The sequence below is a fragment of the Falco peregrinus genome, chromosome 2 (assembly GCF_023634155.1).
Source record: "Falco peregrinus isolate bFalPer1 chromosome 2, bFalPer1.pri, whole genome shotgun sequence".
In the NCBI taxonomy this organism is placed as follows: Eukaryota; Metazoa; Chordata; class Aves; order Falconiformes; family Falconidae; genus Falco; species Falco peregrinus.
Genome location: NC_073722.1, coordinates 18,195,446 through 18,220,817, shown reverse-complemented (window position 1 = coordinate 18,220,817; position 25,372 = coordinate 18,195,446). Strand labels below are relative to the sequence as shown.

At 46.3% G+C, this 25,372-nt stretch overlaps 1 protein-coding gene across 9 annotated transcripts in view; it reads left to right on the top strand.

Annotated features, from left to right (window-relative positions):
* Nucleotides 1–25,372, top strand: part of ARHGAP24 (Rho GTPase activating protein 24) — a 225,652-nt gene that overhangs the window by 130,299 nt on the left and 69,981 nt on the right. The window contains exon 1 of one of the 9 annotated variants that reach the window (XM_027795211.2): nucleotides 8,520–8,670. The exons of 6 other annotated variants lie outside the window; for them this stretch is intronic. The gene's annotated coding sequence lies outside the window, so the exon portion shown is untranslated. Of the gene's footprint in view, nucleotides 1–8,519; nucleotides 8,671–8,825; nucleotides 8,956–21,596; nucleotides 21,624–25,372 lie in introns of those variants that run through there. 2 more of the 9 variants (XM_027795215.2, XM_055794536.1) reach the window with 2 other exon arrangements.

Genomic DNA, 25,372 nt, shown 5'->3' with positions numbered 1-25,372 from the left:
ATTCTTGCCCTGTCCTCTCCTGGAAGCTTTGCAATAAATATGAGCTTGCATTACTCCATGCCCTAATGGGAAAAGAACAGTGTTTGATCTCCTGACAGAGACTAAGTTACACAGGATGAGACAGGTCACTTCTGGCATTGATGCTGTAATTTAGGAAAACTACCAGAGCCCATATGTATGATTTGTGTATTATTAACGTTTTATAAATTAGCTGTAAGTCACAGTTTTCTGTAGGACCTTTGAAGGTCCCACACATGACATAAAAAAACCCCAAGTGCTTTTGAGGAACCGTGTTTTCACCCTCTCAGCAGAACAGTGGTTATCAGTATCTAATTTAGCATGGCCCAGCAGAAATGATAGTATTGCCAAGCGTCTCTGAGAGTTGGCAGGTAACAAAAAAAATACCCAGGAGTTTTAAGAGATCAGAGATGCAGTGTATCTTCTGTAAATCTTTCTGTCCAGAACAAAAAGAAATAATGGGCCAAAGTCAGAGTCCATCCTCCACATGTGCCCTGCCCTTGGCCTCTTTTATTGAGCTGGGTATCAGAGGTGCTGCTGATTACTGTCATTTTCACGGCGACGCTTCTCCAGCAGCAGCGAGAGTGAAACCAAGGTCTAATTTCATCAGCGCTGCTTCGCAGGTGTCAGGCTATAGCAGGTTTCCATCATTTCAGATCGGGGCTCTTTTTGAACTGGTGACCCAAGAGGGAACAGCTTTAAAGAGCTGGATTCGTCACTGTGGTATTGCAGATGAACTGTACCCCTGGTGGCACATGTCGCTGAGCTGCTGGGAAACAAACCCTGTGACTTGCTGGATTGTGCTGTCTGTGTTTCCCAAAGGCAAAAATTTGAGAGATTTTTCCATGTAAGAGCAAGTGATGTGTTTTTCTGGCTCACCTAGAGGGTTGTTTTTCATGGTCGAACCTCAAAACCATGTTAAGTTTCAAAACCTCTGCTTATTTTCTGATTTCCTCTCTGCATTTGAAACCGAGACGGTACTGTAACCAGCATTTCGCAGTGATGCAGAAGGAGACACAGGTGGAGCAAGTGTATGGCCACTTCTCAGCATATATATGACTTGATTTTGCTTAAGTACCTGAAATACCGAAGTCCATACTTGATTATGTCAGACAAGATGTTAGTGGCACATGTAAATAAAGTGCCAAGTTACTACTACAGAGAATATGCTCCATCTTCTCTCATGTGCTCTCCTTGACTCAGAGTTGACCTGATTGTGTAATAAGCTTTGAATCCACATCTAAGCTTTCTGAATTCCCCATTTAATTAATAAATTCTTGTTTACTCATTTTTTTAAACTAAGCAAATAACAGCTGCTGTTTGTCAGAAGTACAGATGCGTTGCACAAACACCATACTTTCCCAGCATCCAAACTGGAAGTGAGTTTGTCTGAAGTGCGATTTGTGTATAAATGTGTTTATGAACCTGTGCACTTGAAATGTAACAAACAGATGTAAGAGGAAGATAGAAAAGATGTTGTCCTTATGGATTACATCAACACAATTTTTTTCTGGTGTTTTCTTCCAGACCTGCTATAACATTTCTCATGTCTCCCATTCCCCTTAGGAGTAAGCTCTTTGAAAAGTAGCATGTTTTGGCAACTCCTTCCCTCCTGGAGAGGGTTTCTCTAAGTTGCAAGGCAGAACAGCAGCCAAAAATGTCATTGGGCGAGTTAAATGGTTGTGCAGCTGAGAACCCTTCGCATGGTACAGCTGACAGAAGCTTCCATGAGAAGATACCGATATATCTTATTCAGAGTTATTTGGGCATCCCTGTGGGCTGCACGAATACAACCAACTCAAACCCCAAATGCACAAACATGTGGAAAAATACTCATTTCTTACATATCAGCTGAATTGGATTTGGACTGCAGTGAAGTTGGAAGGAAATGGAGGAAAGCACATGGGAAGATTTACTCCTGTGTCAGAATATGCAAAACCAGATGCTGCATCTGTATCTCACAGGAAATCATTTTGGTGCCTGATTCTCATTTTCTGTGATTGTAATCTTGTCTCCCTCTTTGTATGTCCTTTAGTTTGCAGCTATGGTTGTGCATGTGACTGACTTTTCACCTACCCGTGGAATGTGTGTAACACAGTTTTACCCAGTAGATTAACCAAAAGAACAGTTTGACTTCTCATAGGAACGTGTAGTAATGTCTGTCATTGTATTGCTGCTTTTAGTAGTTTTGAGGGCCAAGCAGATAGCTTTACTTCAATAGAGATTATTTTATTGACAGCTAGACTTGCTGCTAATGTGGAGGGCAGACCCAAATCTGTACATCCCTGCATTTTCTAGGAGCTTTTAACAGAAGTGTTACCCAAAGTGTTCTTGTCACACTAAATTCCCTAAGCAGTTGGGTACCGATGGGTACTTTAAAGATTCCCCTCATTAGTATTCTGTAAGTAGCTATGCTGCTTAGCTGTCTTCCTTCATACCTCATTCCTTAGTATATATGTGATCATACTATTAAAAATACGTCATAAACCACAAGGGATATGCTGGCCAGCTAAATTTACATTAGCGTATGATCCTTACAATTCACATTTCTGGGTGTTGCTGCCTTTTCACATGGGTGTAGCCCAGCTGACACCTCTGAAAACGTTCCTGCCTTAACCTACTTAAATTGAAGGGAGAAAGAAGGTCAAGTCCCATTTAAGCATGCACTATGAAAAAAAATGCTTTCTGAAGTCACATGAAGTATTAAAAATAATCCCAGTGTGCTCAGTTACAGTTGCTCCAGTAATAACGAAGGATCTTTTCATTGGGACATTGGAAATTTGAGGCAAATACTTTAAACAGCAGACCCTGGACCTTAGAGGCAGAGCAGAAATTACTAAGCAGTGTGTTTCATCAGGTAAGAAATGTAATTTATTTCTGGTGATGGTACTAGGGAAGAAAGCAAAATGTCTGGCGAAACAGTCCCCCTTATCTTGGCCAGCTGGCAGGAGAGGAAAACTTCTGAAACAGTCTGGATGCAGCGAGCCGCAGTCGGGATGGTGACATTTGCAGGCAGTTAAGTTGGTAAGTTTCCCATCGCCCTGTTCCTCCCCTTGTTCCCTGCCCACCTACACACACAGCTGCTCCCTGCCCGGGCAGCCCTGGTGTCAACCGATACTCAGAAACTTCAGGCACGCAGCCCCACGGTGCTGTGGCCGGTGCTGGGGCAGACACAGAAACACGTGCTGTTTACAAAAGATTGTTCTAAATGTTCCCTGGTGCAACAGAGAGGAGAAGTGCGAGACGACAAAGGGGACTGGTATTTCTTGCCTTTTCCATGGACTGCAGGAAAGGTGGAAGGCTATTTATAGTGTAATTCTTATTGAAGGAATTCAGAAGCTGGGAGCCTGATCTCTGATGTAGTGTACTTTGTAAGGCTATTGATTTGCTTAGGGGAAATGTGTAATTCATCATTTACACACAGAAATGGTGTTTATTTTCTGCTTGAATTGGTGTGCTTGATCAGGAGCCGTAATTCCTGTGCTTTAGAAACTATTTTAAAAAAGCCAAGGTCACCTAAGTGTAACTCACTCCTCTGCTTTTACACAGTGTGACGACTCAAGGTTGTGATTTAGACACTGAATAGGTTTTGAACGTTAGTTGTATGTTGGTTGGGGTTTTTTTGAGTTACTAGACCAGTCCTTCGGAATATGGAGTTATGTTCTGTATCATGCTTTACACTTTTCACCGGTGATTAATCTTCACTTTTTGGTGGTGGTGTTTTCCATAAGTCATGCTCCCATAGCATCTACCCTGTTCCCTCTGTGTTAAGATGTAAATACACACACCCAATTAGAAAAATGTTGGGGAACAGAAACAGCATTGCTGAGCTTCCCACAGCAAATCGCAGAGTCCGCTTACCTAAGGATGTGAATGTGACTTTGCCATGTTAATGACCCATTCTGTTGCTTTTGACAGTTCTGCAGGTGGGCAAATTGAGGCATCAAAGCAATTAGAAGGTAATAGCTTCTAAATTTGTACTGGGAGCAGCGATTTATCTGAGTGGTGATCATTTGCATTCAGAGTCTTCACTTGTGAGCCCCCAGTAGAACAAGTGGCCAGGGAGCTCTGCACACTTGTGGCACAATTTTCCCTGGGCTGCTTTGGTGTTCTCCCAAACCCAGCTGATTCGCCTCAGTGTGGTAATGTAGGAGATTCAGGCTAACCCCAGCTGGTAATGAGGAATCCTATAGTATGAAGCTTTAGAGGTTTTGTCTCAAATAGTTAAAAAACAGCCACTGTTTTCAAGTGTATTCTTGGGCCCAGGAGGTGACTACTGCTCATACTCATATGCTTTTGACCAAACTATGCAGCAGAATTATGGGCTGGCTCCCAACCAAATTAATCTTGTAGTCTGTCCCACCACTGTATGGGACCGTCGTACTCTGAGGGATTTAGGTGGATGTTTAGAAGGTATTTTCTCAGGAGGACAGAGAGCTTTAACCTCAGCACTTCCAATGACGGGTGCTGCATACTTGCTGTGATGTGGTTCAGCTGTCTGCAGGGCAGTGGCAGCAGCAACCTCATTGCAAGTTCAGTAGTGAACTTATCTAAATCTTGGCAACCGTGGTCCTGTATTTCCACTCTTCCTTCCCTGCGTAGTGCCAGCCAATGTCTGACGCCTCAGGCAGTGGCTGCCTCTTGAATACTTACATCACTGGCCCACTGTTGAACAGGAGCGGTGAATTAGTCACCAACAACAAAGCTGGAAAGGCAGAGGTTCTCAACACTTACTTCACCTCTGTCTTTACCAGCTCGTTGGGCCTTGGGAACGAAAGTCCAGGCTGAGGCACACCCTCAGTGGAGAAAAAGTTGGTATGTGAACTGTTACAGGAACCTGACCCCTACAAATCACTGGGCCGTGACAAGAGCCACCCGGGGGTGTTGAGAGCTGGCTGGTGTCATCATGAGGCTGCTCTCCATAATCTAAGAAGTTGTGGAGATGGGGGGATGTCCCAGAAGACTGGCAGAAGGCTAATGTCACGCATGCCTACAAGAAAGGCTTATAGGAGTATCCAGGAACTACAGGCCCATCAGTCATACTTTGGTCCCTGGGAAAGTTACGGAACGCATCCTCCAGGGGCCCATCACCAGTCAAATGAAGCACGTGGCTGGGAAAAGCCAGCGTGGATTCACCAAGGGCAAGTGGTGCTGGATGACCCTGATCGCCTGCTACGACAAAGTAACCTGCTCGGTGGATGTGGGGTGAGCGGTGGTCATTGTCCACCTGGATTTCTCCAAGGTTTTCCATACAGTTTCCCACAGCCTCCTCCCAGAGAACCCTGGGCAAGTGTCCGTGCGGTGGGGGAGAGCTGGGTGACAGGCTGCACCCAGAGGTGGTGGCAAACGGCTCCTCTGCAAACGGGCAGCCTGTCACAAGTGGGGTTCCCCAGGGATCGATATTGGGCCCAAGGGTGTTTCACGTCTTCATAAGCGATCTGGACGGTGGGATCAAGTGCTCCCTGATGAAGTTTGCCGGTGGTACCAAACTGAGTGGGGAAGCGGACGCTTCGGAAGGGAGAGCCACCCTGCAGGAAGGCCTGGATAGGCTGGAAGAGTGGGTAACGAGAACCTTATGAGGTTCAACAAGGACAAGTGCAAGGTCTTGCACCTGGGAAAACATAACCCTGGAGTGCAGGACAGGCCGGGATCTACCCGGCTGGGGAGCGGCTCTGTGGAAAGGGACCGGGGGATCCTGGTGGACACCAAGCTCAGTGCGAGTGAACAGCGCGGCGCTGCGGCAAAGCCAGCCGTCGGGGTGCTGGGCTGCATCGACAAGGGCATCGCCAGCACAGGTAAAGAAGTCACTACCCCCCTCGGTGCTTTGTGAGGCCACACCTGGAATACTGTGTTCAGTTCTGGTCCCCGCTGTACAAGAAAGACGGGGACAGGCTGCAGAGGGTCCAGAGGAGGGGCACAAAGATGACCGGAGGACTGGGAAGGCTGCCGGGTGAGGAAAGGCTGCGAGGACTGGGGGTGTTCAGCCTTGAGAAAAGGCCGCTCAGGGGAGACCTTATCACCGTGTTCCAGTATTTGAAAGGTGACTGCAAAGATGGAGACTCCCTTTTTACAGGGAATCACATGGAAAAGACAAGGGGTAATGGGTACAAGTTACTTCTGGGAAGATTCTGGTTGGACACTAGAGGAAAATTTTTTGCAATGAGAACGATTGGAATTGTTCAACCATTGGAATGATCTCCCCAGAGAAGTCGTGGATTCTCGAACACTTGTAAGATTTGGCTGGACAGGGTTCTGGGTCATCTTGTTTAGACTGTGTTTTTGCCAAGAACGTTTGGACCAGATGATCCTTGAGGTCCGTTCCAACCTGTTATTCTGTGAGCACTCCATAGATGAGTGCGCTGCAGGAGAAGCAGCTGCAGAAAGCTGGCTGTTCAGGGGGGTATGGGTGATATTTGTAGCTCTCTTATTGCCCCTTTGACCAGGTAGCAAATTGTGAATTACTGAGAAAAACAATATTGAATGGGATACTTGCTCAACATGACTGCAAGCGGCTGTGACCCAGGGCTGTGTTCATATTAATGGCAGCGTTCTCCTTGATTTCGGCAGGGAAGGAGCTGCTGTGTAGCAGCAGAGTATGATGTATTGGAAGGGGAATATTCCCCTCCTCTGGTGACTTCACACGGTGCAGCTGGTCCTCAAATATGTTTTGAAGTAGTTTCTCATTAGGATCAACTCATGAGAAGTAGCAGATGGCAAAGTGAGGCTAAATTAGCGAGAACTTTGCGTTCTCTTAATGCTCTTTCTCTCTATAAATAATATTTGGGGAGTGGAGCAGGAATGAAGACGCTGTTATGTTTGTGGCTACCTCTGCTGCTATGTATGTTCTGTGCTGCCGTGCAGCATGTTTTGTCAGCAGTGAAAAGGAGGGGGAATTTGGCAGCCTTTTCACAAGGGCAAAAATATTGCAGTTCTACTGCAAAACAAATAAAATCGAAGCGATGTTCAAAGATATTTGAGAGGAAACAAAAATGTGGGAGACAGTTTTACATTAACAGCCAAACAGGCCACATAACCACCTTCGATCTTTTTGGTTTCAGCTTCTTCCTAAGAAAATCAGTGAAATGAACTAAAACCAGTATCTCTCCTCTGATATTCCCAGTAATTCTCCAACTTCACTTTCATCCTAAAATTTTCATTTAAAATAAATGTATCTATATGTTTCTCTTAATGTGTGGTGGTGGTGGTGTGTGTGTGCGTGCATATATGTAAATATGTATGTACAGTACTACTGTAGCCTGGAGAGCTACTTCTGGAAAGCTTCTCTGGCAGCAGCTGTTTATTTGTTGAGGTGAAGAAGTAATTGTCTTGCAAGTTTATGCTGACTTAAAAAGTCACTAAGTGTAGTCATATAGGGACTCAGCGTAGCACAGACTGACATTATAGATGCTATCTGCTCACTGGTGTGTATTATGTGATATGAGTCTGGATTTCTAGATCCCTTTACAAAGTAACATCCACTGGCAGTAGTAAGACTTAACTCTGTGGTTCAGGCATCCTGGCTTGCTTTCAGGTGTACTCTGGTACCCGCTTCACAGCTGAAGCAACTACCTGGAAAATGATTGTGGCTTTAAAAGCCTTTTAAAATGCTGTAAGTGGTTGTTGCCAGCCGTCAGCTGTACCTTTTCATTTTTTGGCTTATCCACCTGTATGGCACTGTGGGAACGTGGGTGAGTCTGGTATGTGCTGACTGGAAGATTTGCATCGAAATCTGCTTCTGGGATCCCAGCTTGGACATTGGCAGCAGCAGCACTGGCATCTGTATCTTGAATGACATTCTTTGCAACCTTTGTCTTCAGTGATTGTTTTCAGGCCACAGTAATGAAAAGCTTTGCAAAAATAATTCCCTCTGAGTTTGGTTTTTTTTTTTCCTGGACTTCTTGACCTATGCCGTAAACTTTCATACTTTCATATGCAGTGTCCTTATGGGCCACTTTGTACTCTTTTCTGTGGACCTTATTAACAGCTCTGCAGGACAGGTGCTTCTGTTAATCATCCTCTTGAGGTGTTAGCCAGAATGAAATTCTGCTCTGTTTCTCGTGCTAGCGCTAACTCTGCAGTGGAAGCAGGTGCTCAGACTATTAAAGACAAACACCAGCAAACTGAAAAACCCAACAACGTGAAACTTTGTTTTTCAGAGAGGCATACGGATCTCTGAACAGTCTAGAGACTGCTAAGGAGATAGACTTCCTCCAGGGATCTTTTATCATAAAAGCAGCTTAAGTGACTCACTCTTTCCCAGAGGATATTCTTAAAACAACTCCACTCATTTTGTCTTTTAGCAGTCAGAAACAGGATTTGTTTTGTGCTTTCTTAAAAGAAAAGAACATATTTCAAAAAAAGTCAATTGCCATATTTCCAGGAAGATCTGGGCTATATTTGATAGTAAAGGTCTGTACAGCTCACTAACTCATGGGCTGACTGGCACTATGTTCACTCAAGCAAGTGCTTCAGTGAAAAATTCAGCACTATTTTTAGTTCTCTTACAACAAACCACTTGATTGTAAGGCCTGGGGAACTGCGACATTGTGATTGCAAAGGGTCTCCTGGAAAAGGCAGGAGGACAAGAGACGGCAGCGCACAAGCAACGCCAAGGACTGCCAGCTGATGCAGAGGAGCACACATCACAAGCAGGTATTTTAAATCGTCTTATAACCCTGGGTCTGCTCACAAAATGAATTTGCTGGTAAGAGACAGGGCATGAAAGCGTTAGCTGGCTGGCTCTATCTGCTCCTGCCCTTAAAGATTTCATTCCATAAATTCCTGTCCTGACCGTCGGCTTTTAAATCGTCTCTTCTCATTTCCTAGCCTTTTCTGGGATTTTACAGGATCTTGGGCAAGTTAGCAAAAGACCATAAACGAGTTTCTCAAAGCGAACGCATTCTGCTTTTAAAGGAATACAGCCGTTGCAGCGCCCGGGTGAGTAGCATGTAGGAAGTACTACACTCTGTTCCTCTCTGCTAACTGCATTAACTTGTAAAAGAAAATAGTCTGCCTTTGACCAGCCAGCTGGCTGAGGAGGGTTTGATCAGACCTGCCTGGGGGGTGGAGGGCTTGCTGGCAAACTCCGCGAGTGTGTGCCTGAGTGTGTGCCTACACGCGTCGGCTCAGCCCCGGTGTTGTGGTCTCCCCATGGCAGCTCTCCTGACCCCCGCTTGTCCCCGCGGTGCTTCCCGCAGGTTGGTCCCAGGCGAGGGAAGCTGGCCCAGGGAGGTTTGGGGCTCGCTCCTCGGGTGTCTCGTCCCCACCCTCGCGGGCCCCCCGCAGCACTGTGTCCCGAGGGGCGAGGTGGTTGCCATTCCTGGGCGGTGGAGTCAGGGAGAGACTGCTGCCAGCCGGCAGATAGCGGGAGCAGGGGCCGGGCTGGCCGTGGCTCCTGGCAGCCCCGCAGGCACTGGCAGTCACGCCAGAGGTGCCCGCGCCGGCGCTGACCCTGCTGCCAGCCTGTGCTCGTGCCAGGTGAGAGCTCAGAGCTTCAGATTTATTTCCTAGACCGACACTAGTACGTGTTGTGTCACAGCCTGTTGTGATACTGCTAGAGAGACGAGCTGTCGGATTTTGGCAGCGTCCTGCCCACCACCTCCTCAGTTCACAAGGGCTGATCCTGCGTAACAGCTTTGAAGCCTGCTTTGTTTTAAGAGAGAGGATTTCAGCCTGCTGGTCACACAGGAGCTCCCAGCTTTGCCAGAGTGCTGGAGCAGCGGCTGGAATTAGGCAAGGAAACTTTTGCATATGCAGTATACCTTGGGTAGTGCTGTCTTGCGTTTTCACCTTTTTGTTTTAGCTCGGTTGTGCAGCGTTTGCAAATTCCTTGCTTCAGAGTCAGACCCCGACTTTGGGGTGAGCCTTGATGCAGTTTAGTTGCATTGCTGTGTTATAAAATAACTACTCCTGTTTTACCCTTAATGATACCATTACCTTAAAATAGACGCCGCCTCTTTTGAGTTGTTTGGTAAAGAATGCAGTGAAGGGGAAGTGTTGAATTCCCATGAACTCTTGTGTTTAAAGATCCTGCCTAGCTTTCAGCGTGCTGAGCTGCTGCAGCCTCCTCTGTGTACTAGAATGGCTGTTACCGAAATGCACTGTTCTTGCACCACGCTCTGCACTGCTGTGGTCGTGTTCTCTGTCTCAGCTGTGCTTTAGGTGCATTTGAAAAGACAGGTGAAGCAGCAGTTTCATAATCGAGTTTTCAGTGTGTTCTCACTGTATGAGTGCATTGTGCATAAACAGGGCAGATGGTGCAGGCAGAGTAGCTCTAGCATGCCTTGGCTTATGTTTGCATGAACTGAGTTCAGATAGTTAGATAATAATCAGAATGTTCATATTCAGTTAGATAATTAATGGTTTTGGGCTTGTTTAAAACAAACAAACAAACCCTGTTTTGTTCTCATTGATTCTGGCCAATTCAGATTTTTATTCTCCAGAAACAGACTTCAACACTGCTGAGTTGTCAGTCTCAGCACTGGTTACTACAATGAAGGCAAGTGGAATGAAGAGTCAGTTACTCCATGCCCTGAATTCAGTAAACTTGAGTCTGAGTTGTCTGGAACTTGTTATACTTTCTGAGTAAGGAGGATGAATGAGTTAGGTTTTCTTCTGGAAAAGGTAGAAGTGGGTGAGCTTTCATTAAAACTTCAATGACAAATGTTATAGTGCTATGGCAAATAGCATTTCTCTGGGAGACACTGTATGTGTCTGTAGGTTAAAGCTGTTCATGGTGATCAGATCCATGTACTTCACCAAATTGCTGGAAAGCTTGGCTGGATGTTTCTTAATCAGCATTTTATCTTTCTGTCTTCCTCCTCCAGCTATCCTGAGTGTTTCATGGGCAGGTACCAAACAAACCACTTCTGGAAACACTCGCCAGTATGTCTTAGTGCCACATTTGCATTTGCACAAAGGATACTTCTGCACAGTACAGTTCCGAAACCTTTTTAGGTGACTGATGCGCTATATGACTAGTATGTGCTAGAATCAGCTCAGCGCCCGAGACAGTCCATGTGACTTACTGCATCATCTAATCTTGATATTCCTGTACCTCTGTATTGGAAAGAGGTACCTTAAAGCAAAAGATGAACAGTTATTTTCAACTACCTACAGTTATTGCCAGCTACCCTGCTTGAAGGCAGCCCAAAACAGCAGCAGTTGAGTTGGTTTTTGGTATTGTGAATGGTGCAATATGAGAGGTAAGAGGAAAGTAGTTGGAATGCTCCTGGGAGCTATTTACAAAGTGAGCATGTGCTTACAGAGTGTTTGGATATAAAATCTCTTTTATCTCTTCCCCCAGACCCTTAAGCCTTTTAATTAGGTCAGTGGGTGAGATGCTGTCATGCCCTGAGCACAGCTGGAGGAGGTGGTACTGCAGGGTGTTGTAGCACCCCTGTTCTGGAGCTGGTTATGGATATTGCAGAGCTGCTCTCCCCTGCTCTGCAGGTGCCTGCCACTGCCTCCTGCCATCTCTTTCGAAAATGGGGTTACGCATCTACTTTAACATCTGTGCAGGCTCAGAGATGGGACAGAAATCTTAGTTCAAGGAGATGCAGTATCCTTCTAGCTTTATTGTTTCAGTTGGGATAAAAAAGTGATGGATTGCACATGAGCTCTGTACCTGGTAGCTCTTGCAGACTGTAAATCCAAGCAGTGCAGCTCAAAAGCAAACTCTGAAGTCTGGACTAAGTTTGTCATTTAAATGTCAATTCAAAGAAATACTGGTTTCTGATCTATTGGTGAATCTGAACAGTTGTCAAATTAATTCTCTTTTCATGTCCTATAAGTGCGGAGCTGTAAATCACAGTTACAAATTTGGTTTAAAACTGCATTCTGTTTCTGTTTTTGTTATTTCCCCCCCCGAACTTTGTTAGCTAATTTTAACTAGAAGTAGCTGATTAATTAAATGTCATTTTCTAATGAGTCCAGCTCATCCTTCTTAAGCCAAGTCTGATACAAACCCAAACTCATTCTAATCCTTAAATCATTAAATTAAGTCATTGACTTTTCTGTCTGTGAATGTCAGATGGTAGCAGGTTACTGAAGTACTTAACCTGAACATTATCCATTGACTGCAGCGCTCTCTTCTTCCAAGGCATATTTATGAAGTGCTTTAATGCAGTGCATGTAAAAATTGCAAGTTCTCACCATTCATTCCTGCTGGAAGAAGAGCAGTTATAGCCTGCTTTTGGGAACAGATCTTGTGAAAAATACATTTTTGATTTAACTATGAAAGCGAGTGGCAGACTGCCAAAATGACCAGGTCATTCAGGTTGTTACAAGAGCTGCTGCACCTGTGATGCTTCTGAGAACCTTCTCTTTTTCCAGGTATGCAGATAGATTCTTTACTCCTTGCGAAAACCTGACCCCAGCTGTGGGAACTGCGTTCTTGAAAACACGGCCACAAATTTTATGGTCAATGGAAAAGTAATTTTCAGACTCCCAGAGATTTTCCTGTCTGATGGTTGCATGCCAGCGTGCTGGGGACTGAACTGTGGGTCTCCAGGCCATGCATCATGGGTGTCTAAGGTCAGGAAGAAGAGGAAGGCTACTGACATGAGGGTGGGAGCAGCACGCATCCCCTGAGGGCTGGCACAGAGCACCAGGTGCTGCAGCACTGGCCAGTGGGGTGCAGGATTCCTAGCCCACAGCCATCGCCTGTTGTGATGCTTGGCCAGGAGCAGGCTTGTCTCTGCAGGTAACATCTTAACAACCCCATGGGCTGCCTGCACAGTGCAGTCACTAGGAGGAGTGTCTGCGTGGGAGGCATTGCTTAAGGAGGTGGTGTGGCAGTTATGAGAATATGCAGGTTGGACAGGACTGCAGATTGACGTTATTGGTAGCTTGTAAAGGTACCGAGCCAAACTTGGCGAGATTCATGTTGTTGTTATCAGTTTCCCGGTGCTGTTCTTGGATGATACCGTCCTTGCATGTAGCTGATTTGACCAGTGCACTTTTCAGTCCATCTGGCAGCATGGTAAAGAAGTGGCCTCGCTTGCACACAAAAGTAAAAAGCTCAGCTTCTGTGGGTGGGAAAGATGTCAATGAATATCTGAACAGACATTTTACACTTACAATGAATAAAACTGAGGCAGCTAGAAGCAGTAAAGAATGTTTGTTAAAAACAAGTGTCATGTGCCTGGGAATAGGATAGACTAGAAGAGAATAGTTGAGTTGGAAGGGACCTACAACAGCCATCCAGTCCAAGTGCCTGACCACTTCAGGGCTGACCAAAAGTTAAAGCATGTTATTAAAGGCATTGTTCGAATGCCTCTGAAACACTGACAGGCCTGGGGCATCGCCCACCCCCCAGGAAGCCTGTTCCAGTGTTTGACCACGCTCTCAGTAAAGAAATGCTTCCCAATGTCTGGTCTAAACCTCCTCAGATGCAACTTTGAACCGTTCCAGTGTGAGATAATACAGATAATACTTATCTATCTGTGTACTTGAGTGTTTCCTGAAGATGTGGTGTGGAAGAGCTAACAACATCGCATTGTTTCAGCCTCCCTGTTTACGTTCCGCTTCAGGCTTCACTTGGTTCAATTGGTTCTCCCCATGGGGTATCTCTCTTGCAGAAGAGCTGGATTTCTAACGAGAATGTATGAAGTTTCCAATATTAAGTAGACAAAAGCCCAAAATGTTTCCTATGGCAGTAAACCCCCACCATGCTTCTCTGTGGATTTTGAACGTCTGCCACTTGGGGAGCCAGTTGTTGTTGTTGTGTTACCAGAGGAAAGAGGTGGTGTGCACCCTGTGTGTGTGTCCTCCCCTGGCCTGCCACTGAGGTCTTTGTGTCAGTATAGAAGAAAAGGAGGGTTAGTGGCTTTCGAGCTTACTGTTACTGCACACTCCTAACATGAAAACTAATGAAATGATAGGGTGAAGGTGTAAAGTGTAGGGCCAGAGTGACTTAAAATATGGGAGAGATGGCCATGCAATTGGAGCTTGTAGTAAATAGTCAAAGATAAAATGGAAAAATCTGTATTAAAAGTGGTGTGTGCAATGTATTTAGGCACTCGGAATCAGGAGTTGTGGCTGCTTTGAATGAGAAATGGCTCTTCAGGAAATAATTTTTTCATTTAAGCTTAATTTGAGGCTTGAAAGTAGAATTCATTCTTGTGCAATTGGATTGAATGTTATATTTCCCTATTATACATCATCTTTTCTTTCTCAGACCCACAAATAGCTTTTTCATCCTGGTTGCTACTGGCAAAAGCCTGTAAATCAGATTTTGGGACACATACGAGTGAATCAGAAATGCTGTGGCTGGAAGTTTTGCCGTCATCAGAAGGAGATGCTGAAGCGATACAAGGTCAATCGGTCAGATTTAAGCAAAGTCAAACTTTTTTTCAGAAACAGCATGGTGACAGGTTAGTGCCAGCCACCTCACTGCTGAACCACAGTATCATCTGCCTTTCTGCAGCCTGTGTGAATGGTACCATGCACACTCTTTCTGTAGAAATTAGGTTGCACACCTTACGCGCTTCCCACATGTGTTGTCTGGTGGCCATTGCTGGCAGGAATGAATCTTGAGCCACAACCTAGTGCATTTAAGTACTGACATCCTGAGGGGAACAAATGAACGTGGGCTTATCTTTGCCTTCTTTCTGCATCTCCGAAAGATGCAATGATAGACTGGGAAACATGCAGCTCACTTTGCTTTTCCCCCGGGGTACTCTGATACATGGCAAAGCCTGTGCCTTGTGGCTGGGGAGGTGAAAGGGAGACTGCTGCCCAAGAGCAGAGGAAGCTGTCAAGTGAAGCAAAAGAAGATGCTGAAATCCTTCATCATACAAGTTCTTACCTTAAACAGTCACTGTCTGGTCCCAAAAGGGTGTGAGGCCACTGGTGAGATCAGCTTTGTAAAGGGCTTTGGGTTCCCTGAATAGTGTGTTGTTCATCAGGGAAAAGAGGAAGGGTGACTGCTTAGGAGCTTCATCCCCTCTCCTGTGCTCCTCCCAACCTTACGAAACCTGATGTAACACTTCAAGGTTCACGTGTGGTATAGGGAGGAGAGTTAGGGGAAGGAAACAATGCTGTGGGGATTTAGGGCAGAGATGACAAATTACATAAACTTTCTGTAGCTTTAAAGGCACCCAGGTGAACTGCCAAAAGTGTTTGCTGGGCCAGCTCTCCAGCAGGAATACAGGTGCTTGCTGTGGCTGTTAAGGTAAGGTACCCAGGCTCTCCTTGAAGGGTTGTCCTCACCTGCCAGCCCTCCCTCTCTGGCTGTGTGGTCCTGACTGCATTTGCCGCCTCCTGCTTAGCAAGTGTCCTGAGGCAGCAGCAAGTTCTCATGAAGTGGTGCAGCCACTGCTATGTAATTATTACATCAAGGACTGTCAAGTATTTGCCCTTATCCGTGACTTGACTCGTGATGCTGGCTGGCAGCTGGCAGGTTTTTAAAGCTGGTGCATGCTATCTTGCTTTACAGCCGTACACGTGAAATGCCCTGGGGGGCAAAATCTGCCACTAACCTTGCAGATTGCTGCGGTAGAAGTAGCAGCCAGTCCCCTGCCCTTGCACACGCTTTCTCCTGTCCCTGTCTGCACGTTGCTCACTCCCCTTTGCAGCTCAGGAGATCCTGTCCTTCAACCCTGTAAGAACCCAGTCACTGGCAGCTTTTAGGTTCTGAAGTATTGAAAGGAGCTGATTTCTTTTTTTAACACTAAAACTTAAAGAGGCTTTTGCTTAAAGCTAGTGATAAGTAGTAGTGAGAGGCATTTTTACTTGTGCTCGTGTGGGACCTCACTGTCTTTTTATAGCGTCAAGCAGATAATACGGCAACATGTATAGTTAGCAGTTTCTGCCATGTATCTCTGATTGCAAATCGTCTTTAAACACATTCCTTCCAGTTCACCAAGTAGCATATGAAATTATTACCTCTCAGATTACTGTGTTGTAACATCTCAGTTAAGGTACAGTGGGAAAGCATGTAGTAATTTAAGTTACAACTTTTTTTCTTTAAATCTAAACAGGATCTTCATTTGACACACTTCGGATATGACCTTTGTGTCTCTGCTGGGTTGTTTTCTGGGTTTATGATGCACTGCGCATTCCTATAAAGCCCTTCACTGGGTGATCTTAAAGTCTTTACAAGCTTTAATTAACTGAAGGACTATGTCTCCCCTGTGAGGTCAATAAATAGTCTTAATTGCTTTTTGCAGAAAGAGGAAAATTCGGCAGAGAAATTTTAAAGGCAAAATTAAAGCTGGGCAAAAAGCTACTGAGGAGGTAGGAGCAGAGCCCACGATTCCCAAATTCCTGTTGATGTGCGCCATCCCCCTTTATTACATAAGCATGCCCAGGAAAGATGTAACCTCGCACAGTGAGGCAAGATGTAGGTCAGGTTTCCTTTGTCAGTACCTCTTCTGCTTTTTGACCTGTGGGTTGCCAAAAGCAACAAAAGCCTATGGATGAGGGATTCTTTTCAAAACTAGTTAAAAAAGCAACAAGCAAACCCTGAAAGCCTCATTCCCTTCTAAAGAGCTATTTTTAGGAAGCTAAAGCAAGGAAGAATACCCTGGGGTGTCTGTACACAAAGTTTCTGTCTGGCTGCCTTTGGACAGCTTAAGTTTTAATGCACTTGTCAGGCTGTCGCATTTGTGCCTGGTGAAAAGTGGGGACCAGACAGAGTGGACCATACTGATGGCACAACGCAGCTGCTGTGTGGTGTGCTGCCATGCAGGGAGGGGACAGATCCTTCTTCGAGGCTGCTGGTGCAAAGCCTATTAACTGGAGGTTTTGTGAAGAGGCAACGTGCGGTGTTAAGACAGCTCCTGTTCCCATTGTGATCACAGGATGTTGTTGACTCTGTCCTGAACAAAAAGGAAAAAAAGATTGCAACTGTATTGTCGCTGACCACTTTATCAGAAAAATGGCAGTGCACAGAGCTTGAGCTGAAGGTACCACATTTATTCATAACAATATGTAATAACCAGTTTTAAGGACCACCAAGGAAGGAAGCTTATCAGGGCATCATTGCTGATCTTCCGCAGCCGTGAAAATCCACTAGTTGTGTCTGTCACTTCAACTATGATCCATCTCACATATAAAATCTTCCTTATCCTTGGTTACCTGGTTATTTACTTTTGCTGAAGGTGGAATGACTCTAATGACACTGTTGAAAGGATTTTGAGGATTTATTTTGCGTTTGAATGTCCTGAATGCAGGCTGTGTTCTCCTAATTAAAAAAAAAAAAATCAAGAGGGATCAACACAAGCTGCTCTGTTGTTGAGAGAAAAGGGAAAAAGGTGCTCACGCTGGTGTAACAGTCGTGGGGCAGCAGAAGTGCCATGGGAAGGCAGTCCTCGCTGTTGGTGCTCTGAAACACTTCACTGGGAGCTGAAGCACTGGCTTTGTACAAAGCAGTCTCTTGATTGTGGAAGTTGCAAAGAAGCAGAGAGCAGCAGCTGGGCCAAATAAGGCAAAACCCTCATTTACAGAAGTCCTTGGCAGTGGTTGTACTGTTTTCTTTTACTCAGCACGCATAAGCAGGTATAATAGTAAGTGCACTTGTGCAACAACAAAATTGGATGAGCTGATAAAGGTGAAATGAGAATCAATGAGGAGTTAACTCTTAGAGTGTTATTACTTTGATGTTTGCAGCACACATATTTTCTTTCTCTCCTATTCTTCCTAGAAAATGGACCCCCTTTTTTTTTCTACTGGGACTCTAGAAGGAAGGCTTAGACACAACTGATTTTTATTTCAGCTTGACAGATTAGTAATAAAACCATGTCCCTCCCACAGGAGTGGAGCTGCTTCCCGCAAGAAAGCCTCATTAAAGCAGTGGAGGCTGGAGGCATTATAGCAACAGATTTCCATGGCCTTGAACTCTGCTGCCACAGGATAGTTGTTCAGTTTTGAAAGAGCAGTTATAATTTTAAAATTGTTTTGAATTCTTGCCTTGAGACCATTTGTGTCGTTGATACAGATGGCTGATAGAGAAGAACTGTGATAGACTATGGGGTGAGTTAAGGCAGTATAAAATAAAACAAGAGAAGATGATGGTAATACTCACTTAAAACCAGAAAAAAGTAACGTCAGAATGAAGAGGGGCAGCCCCGTGATCTGGTATGTAAATACTGGGAAGCACTTTATTAGCAAACAGACCAACCCATACTCCAGGCCTGGTGTCACTGGCTGAATTCTGGGTTTTTTTGATTATGGGTCAGTTTATGTGGCACCAGGTCCCGTGGTGACAGATGGGGTTCACCTGTCTCAAAGTGGGAAAAGGATCCTAGGTCAGGAGTTAGCAGGGCTTGTTGAGTGTACTTTAAACCAGGTATGAAGGGGGAAGAGGGTAAAACCAGGCTCACTAGAGATGAGCCTGGGGGCAGCATGCCGTGTTGGAGGCGAGATCGATAGCACAGCTGAAGTGCATCTACACCAATGCCCGGAGCACAGGCAAACAGGAGGAGCTGGAAGACATTGCGCAGCGGGAAAACTATGACATAGCTGCCATCACAGAAACACAGTGGGATGTCTCACGTGGCTGGGGTGCTGCAGTGGGTGGCTATAAACTGCTCAGAAGGGACAGGCAAGGAAAGAGAGGCGGCGGGGTAGCCCTCTGTGTTAGGGAGAGTTTCAACTGTCTACAGCTCAATCATGGTAACAAGGTCAAATGCGTATGGATGAGGATTGGGGGAGGCCAACAAGGCAGATATCCTGGTGGGAGCCTGTTAAAGACCACCTGACCAGGATGAAGAGGGAGATGAAATATTCTAGAAGCACCTGGGAGAAGTCTCACTACTGCTAGCCCTTGTTCTCCTGGGTGACTTCAACTTACCAGTTGTCTGCTGGAAATACAACACAGCGGGGAGGAAAGAGTCTGGGAGGTTCCTGGAGTGTGTGGATGATAACTCCTGGCACAGCCGGTCAGGGAGCCAGCCTGGGGAGATGCCCCGCTGGAGCTGCTGTTCATGAGCAGAGAAGGGCGGGTGGGTGGTGTGGTGGTTGGAGGCTGTGCTGGGCACAGCCATCGTGAGATGGTAGTTTTTAATTCTTGGAGAAATAAGGAGGGGGGGGTCAGCAGAACCATTGCCTTGGACTTCCAGAGGGCCGGCTTTGGCCTGTTTAGGATCCCGGTGGACAGAATCCCTGGGCAGGCAGTCCTGAAGGGCCCAGGGGTCCAGGCAGGCTGGGCATCCTTCAAGATGGCAGGAGCTGGCTGTCTGTGTGTGTGCCGAAAGACAAGCTGGCGGGGGAGAAGACTGGCCTGGCTGAACAGAGGGCTTTGGCTGGGACTCAGCAGGGAAAAGGAGAGTTTACCACCTTTGGAAGAAGGGGCAAGCAGCTCAAGAGGACTGTAAAGAAGTTGTGAGGTTATACCAGGAGAAAATTAGAAAGGTAAAAGCCCATTAAGCTGGCCACTGCTATAAAAGATAACAAAAAATGTTTTCAGATACACATTAGCAACAAAAGGAGGGCCAAGGATAATCTGCATCTTTCATTGGACGAAGGGGGGAACACTGCCACAGAGGGTGAGGGAAAGGCTGAGGTACTTTGTGCCTTCTTTACCTCAGTCTTTAACAGCCAGACCAGTTACCCTCAGGGTGCTGGGTCCCCTGAGCTGGAAGACAGGGATGAGGAGCACAATGAAGTCCCCACAGTCCAGGAGGAAACTGGTGTCCATGACCTGCTGCTCCACTTGGACATGCACAAGTCTGCAGTGCAGGATAGGATCCTCCCGAGGGTACGGAGGGAGCTGGCAGAGAATCTCGCCAAGCTGCTCTCCATCATTTATCAACAGTCCTGGCTCACCGGGGAGATTCCAGAAGAGTGGAGGTTAGCCAGTGTGACGCCCATCTACAGGAAGGGCCGCAGGGAGGATCTGGGGAACTACAGGCTGGTCAGCCTGACCTGGGTAGATGAGGGAAAGGCTGTGGATGTCTACCTGGACCTTAGTAAAGCCTTTGTCACTGTCTCCCACAGCATCTCCTGGAGAAGCTGGCTGCTCATGGCCTGTACGTGTGCGCTCCGGGCTGGGTAAAAGGCTGGCTGGCTGGCCGAGCCCAAAGGGGGGTGGGGAATGGAGCCACATCCAGCTGGCGGCCGGGCACACGTGGTGTTCCCCAGGGCTCAGCGCTGGGGCCGGTCCTGGTTCGTGTGATCTGGGTCTGTGATCTGGGCGAGGGGATCGAGTGCACCCCCAGCGAGTCTGCAGCCAACACCCGGCTGGGCAGGGGTGCTGATCTGCTGGAGGGCAGGAGGCTCTGCAGAGGGGTCTGGGCAGGCTGGATCCACGGGCCCAGGCCACTTGTATGAGGTTCCACAAGGCCGAGTGCCGGGTCCTGCCCTGGGGTCACACCGGCCCCACGCAGCGCTCCAGGCCGGGGCAGAGCGGCTGGGAAGTGCCTGGGGGGAAAGGGCCTGGGGGTGCTGGTGGGCAGCCGGCTGGGCATGAGCCAGCACCGTGCCCAGGTGGCCAGGAGGGCCAGCAGCATCCCGGCTTGTGTCAGCAACAGCGTGGCCAGCGGGACCAGGGCAGTGACCGTCCCCCTGCACTGGGCACGGGTGAGGCCGCCCCTGGAATCCTGTGTTCAGGTTTGGGCCCCTCGCTGCAGGAGGGACACTGAGGGGCTGGAGCGTGTCCAGAGACGGGCAGCGGGGCTGGGGAAGGGGCTGGGGCACAAGTGCTGTGAGGGGCGGCTGAGGGAGCCGGGGTGTTTAGCCTGGAGAAAAGGGGGCTCAGGGGGGGCTTATCGCGCTCTGCGACTGCCTGACAGGAGGCTGTAGGCGCGTGGGGGTCGGTCTCTTCTCCCAAGTAACAATCGATAGAATGAGGGGAAACAGCCTCAAGCTGCACCAGGGGGAAATTTTAGTTTGGATATTAGGAAAAAATTATTCACTGAAAGGGTTGTCAGGCACTGGAACAGGCTGCCCAGGGATCACCATCCCTGGAGGTATTTAAAAGACGTGTAGATGCGGTGCTTAGGGACATGGTTTAGTGGTGGACTCGGCAGTGCTGGGTTAATGGTTGGACTTGATCTTTAAGGCCTTTTCCACCCTAAATAATTCTATGGTTCTGTGATGCTCTCTGAGGATGCAGCTGCTTGATAGCAGCCTGGTATGGCAGCGCATGGTGCTTCTAGTTGTTAGCCAGGAGCTGTGCGTGGCAGTGCCAGCTGCCTGCAGTGCTGCTGCCTACCCTGCAGGTCACAGCAAACCCAAAAGGACGCCCTGCTGCAGCAAGGAAATGGAACAAAGCATTGCGAGCTGGCACCTCACACCTGGCAATGCCTTCATTGGATGTTAAGCCTACAGGAAATAATTTATTATTAGTAAGTTAAATGCCTGGGTGTTTTTTAGCTAATTCTAGGTATTGACTATTTTGAAAATACCAGAAAGCTTGAAATTCCTTTAATCATGACAGCAAGAGGTTACTAATACTGGCAGGAAATTTCAGTGTTAGAACTCTTCCAACTTGGAAAAGCTTGCTTTCTTTGGGGGGGGGGGAAGAAAATCCTTAAAAAAAAAAAAAAAAAAAAAAGCCGCACAAACCCTTCTGCTTCATATCCCTTTTTCCTGTTGTCTGCCTGTGTGGTGTCTGCTGTGTTGCAGGTGGAACCAGTGTCTCTCCAGCATCATGAACTAGGGTAAGTCTGTTCCCTTAAACAGGCAGGAAAAGGGTCAGGAGGACAGAGTGAACTTGACCTTTATTTTTGACAGCCTGTCTTCAGAGTTCATGTTAGGATTCCCAGTGGTGGAGCGTGTACATAGGGAAGAGAATCCTTCCCCCTTGAGTTTTTCTCTAACTAATGCGACTGAAGTCACTAAGCAGCCACAGTCTGGGTGAGGAAATGCTTCTTGGCCATAAGCAGGCACGATGCAGTTCTGCGTATCCGGCACTACATATGGGAACTGCAAGAGGAAATGCTGAGAGTTCACGGCTTAAAATTTTCTTTGGTGCTGTTATCTTCCAGTTTGGGGAGAACTGACAGGCTGGAGGATAAAAATGTAGCTTTAGTCTAGCAAATGTAATGTACTGAATAACACCTTTTTGTTGGTAGGTACCTGAGCATTTTCAGTACTGAGATCCAGGTGCTGCAAAAATAGATGACAGGCATGTTCTTTTTCTGTAATGTATAGCATCGATATCCCTTGTCATGGCTGCAAAATCACTGCTGTGCTGTCCATCCCTTTTGTTACATGCTGCTTGGGGTTTTGTAGCTTGTATCTGCTTCAGCACCTCCAGCTCATTGATGTATTGGATCAGTATTTTGGCTAATTCTGAGTGTGTTGTATACATTCAACAATTCAAAATATTCTCTTAGGGCAGCTGAAACCATGCATTGATCAAAATTGCGTGACTAAACTGAAAGAATCCCCTTAGATTAATTTTTTGCACTTCATATCCAGAGAACAAGGTTGCTGTGTACTAATATAGTATAAAAGAAATGGGTGCGTGTATCTGGACCTGTATAATGCTGTGGATTTAAATAGCCCACTCTCTTCCTCGTCACCACCACCCCTTGCAGACCACTCTTACATCTGGCAAATCAAAATGCGTTTTCTAACGTGGGTTTTTAAAAAAGCCTTGAACATCAGCCCTGAAGGAAAGAAAGCTTGTTCTCTGGTGGTTGGCAGCCAGCTGACTTGAAGGCAGCCCCATCTCGCTCCCCCTGCCGACTTCAGGTCATAGGGTTGTGCAGAGCAGCTTCACGCTGCTACAGGCATGACAGGCATTAAGAAGAAATGGCTCTTCCATGTAGAAACCGCTGTGGCAGCGTAATCTTTGTCCGGGGCTGTTTAGGCAGCAGACTGAGCTGCTCTAATGGGAATAAAACCGACATGGGACCGGTGGTGGAGAGCAGTACGGATACGGCCTGTTAACAGCTGAAGGTGGGGCTGTGCTGGGACAAACCAGTGTATCTTGCTGTCCTGAGAAACTGGAAAAAAGGTTGGGAGTTGACAGGAGCAGCAGCAGTAATGAGCAGAGGTACTCTGTGTGCTCTTTGGTTTTGTACTGTGCGAGTAAAAGGAGTGACAGCGGTTAGAGGGACGTTGTGTTTGTGGTAAAGTGGACAAGTCCCTTTTTCAGAATGTTATACTGAAAGCTACAAGTTTTCCCAGGGTAAATATCATCAGGTGAAGTTTATTGTGTTTCTGGTTGAATGTGTTTGCCAGCACTGTGATTTGTAATTATGTGAAGATGCTTACATCAATGCAGCATATACTGGAATCTCTTTGCAAAAGCCTGCGTCTGCTGAAACTTTCTGTAATGTGGAAATTTCAGCTTAGGTCAGTTCCTCAGAATAAGCGTGTAGGAACTGTGGCTATAATGCACCTTCAGCTGGAGGGCAGAGCCGTGCTTCCTGATGAGGGATTTCCATTGTGTCCATACTTGAAAAGCCTGCGTATATGTCAGCATGTGCTAAGAATAATTCCCAGCGCTCCTGACAGAAGACAAGTCTTGTTTAGGAGTGTCACGATTTTTAAATAGTAAGAATACAAATGATTTTCCTTTCCTGAAGAGACTCGTTTCACTAAGTCCTATAAAAGGGCAGGATTATTTGTGTGCGTGGGGTTCTGTTGTTTTTGGTTTTTTTCCCCATCAAAAATGAATCACAAGACTGAGGAAAAAGCCTCTGGACTCCTCAAACAAGATCAGAATCGGAACAAGTCAAGAATGTGTTCAATCTGCGCTGCAGCCATGCCGGCTGTATAACGGTAGCTGTTACACACCACAGTGGCATAGAATTGTGGTAGTTTGGACAGTTGTCAGCAAACAGCAACATTAATGTAACTCTCTCATCTCGTATATAATAGCAGCTTCTTGTGTCAGAGACTTCATAAAAAAGCACAACTTTTTTTAACATAAGCCTGCTACAAAAGAAATTTTATGCAGTAGAAAGAGATGCTCAGATTTAAAATGAATGAGGTGAAAAAAGAATTATATGGTAAAGTGTTGTTCTTGTAAATATGCAAGGGAAATAACATACTGAAATATGCAAGTACTCAAGAGTATTCTGAAATACAGCTGTGAGGAAAAAACTAACAATATAATTCAAGAAAGAAATCGGGATTTATTGTGATTGTCTCTCAGAGGATGACCTGTGAAATATTGGAAAGTTTATTTGCGGCACCTCTTCCTTACAGTGCTATACCTCATCTGCCAGCCTTTTCATCTGAATAGAGCAGTTGATGAGATGGGAGTATAACATGGAGGGAATGGCTGCGTGTATCACCTCTGCACCCTGGTTGTATCTAAGGCCAGGAGAGGTCAGTTGCGTCAGATGCAGGAGTTGCCTGAAAGCAGAGCTCCTGCAGGGAGGCTGGGGATGAGCTGCAAGTGACAGGCTACTTTGCAGAGATTACAGATGTGGTATTTTATATAGTTTCAGGAAAAATTGCAAGCTGCGGGCAGGACGAAGTTAGAGGTAGTACTCGTTCAATGATCAGTAGTTACGTTTTACATCTGGATAGGAAAGACTCCTTACTCTGATGGTCAAATTCCTTATTTTTTCCCCTCCTGATTTTCAGTCTTCTGCTGACTTTGGTATCGAACTGCATGTAAGCTTTTTTTTTTTTCCTCCTCTTTGCTACCACCGAGTTGGAAGGAACTGGCTCCTCCTGTCTGTTCAGCCATCTGTGCTTTGTTTCTAACCCAGATGCTGAGGAAAGCAGTTTTGCTCGTGGCTCAGCTCTCTCAACACACTAGGCTACTGGGACTTGCCTGGGTAACTCTTGTGGGATCTCATGCTTGAGCTTTCTCTCATTTCCAGTGGCTTGTATCGACACCTTCAGAGAAAAGGCAGTAGCATCTCACACGCACCGTTGCTGCATCTGCATTGCGATCACACGGAGTGTGAACTCTGAAGTGGGATCTGGATCGACTGAGGCCACTCCCTCTGAAGGAAGCAGGATCCCAAGGTGTAGAAAAGCCATGCAAACACAGCTAAACTGAATGTCTGTTTTGCTGTTAGCACAGGCTTCTGCTCTTTGTTATTACTGTAGCGTAATTCAGTTGCAAGGTTTAGCTCACCAGTTCTGCTGGGAGCTAGAGGGATTTCCCCCAGATAGTAGTGTCTTAAGCTGCCTGAAAGATGTGGTCTATAAATTTTTCATAACTAGTGAGACTCAGCTTAAATGCATGTGATGTTGGGGGCAACAAATGTCCTGCTTTGCTCTAGTGTTGCTCACCAGAATGTGATTTCTTCCATTTATGTGGCCTTTCAAGCCTTAGTATTGTATAAACCACCTGTGCACCAAATCTGTTTGTTAAACGCTCAGAAATATTAATGGCTCATTTTTGTCAGAGCTTGATAGCGCAATACAGGGAACATATGGGATGCCTGGGACAAACAAGGTCCTTTATAGCACCTGCATATTGTCCTTCTTGCCC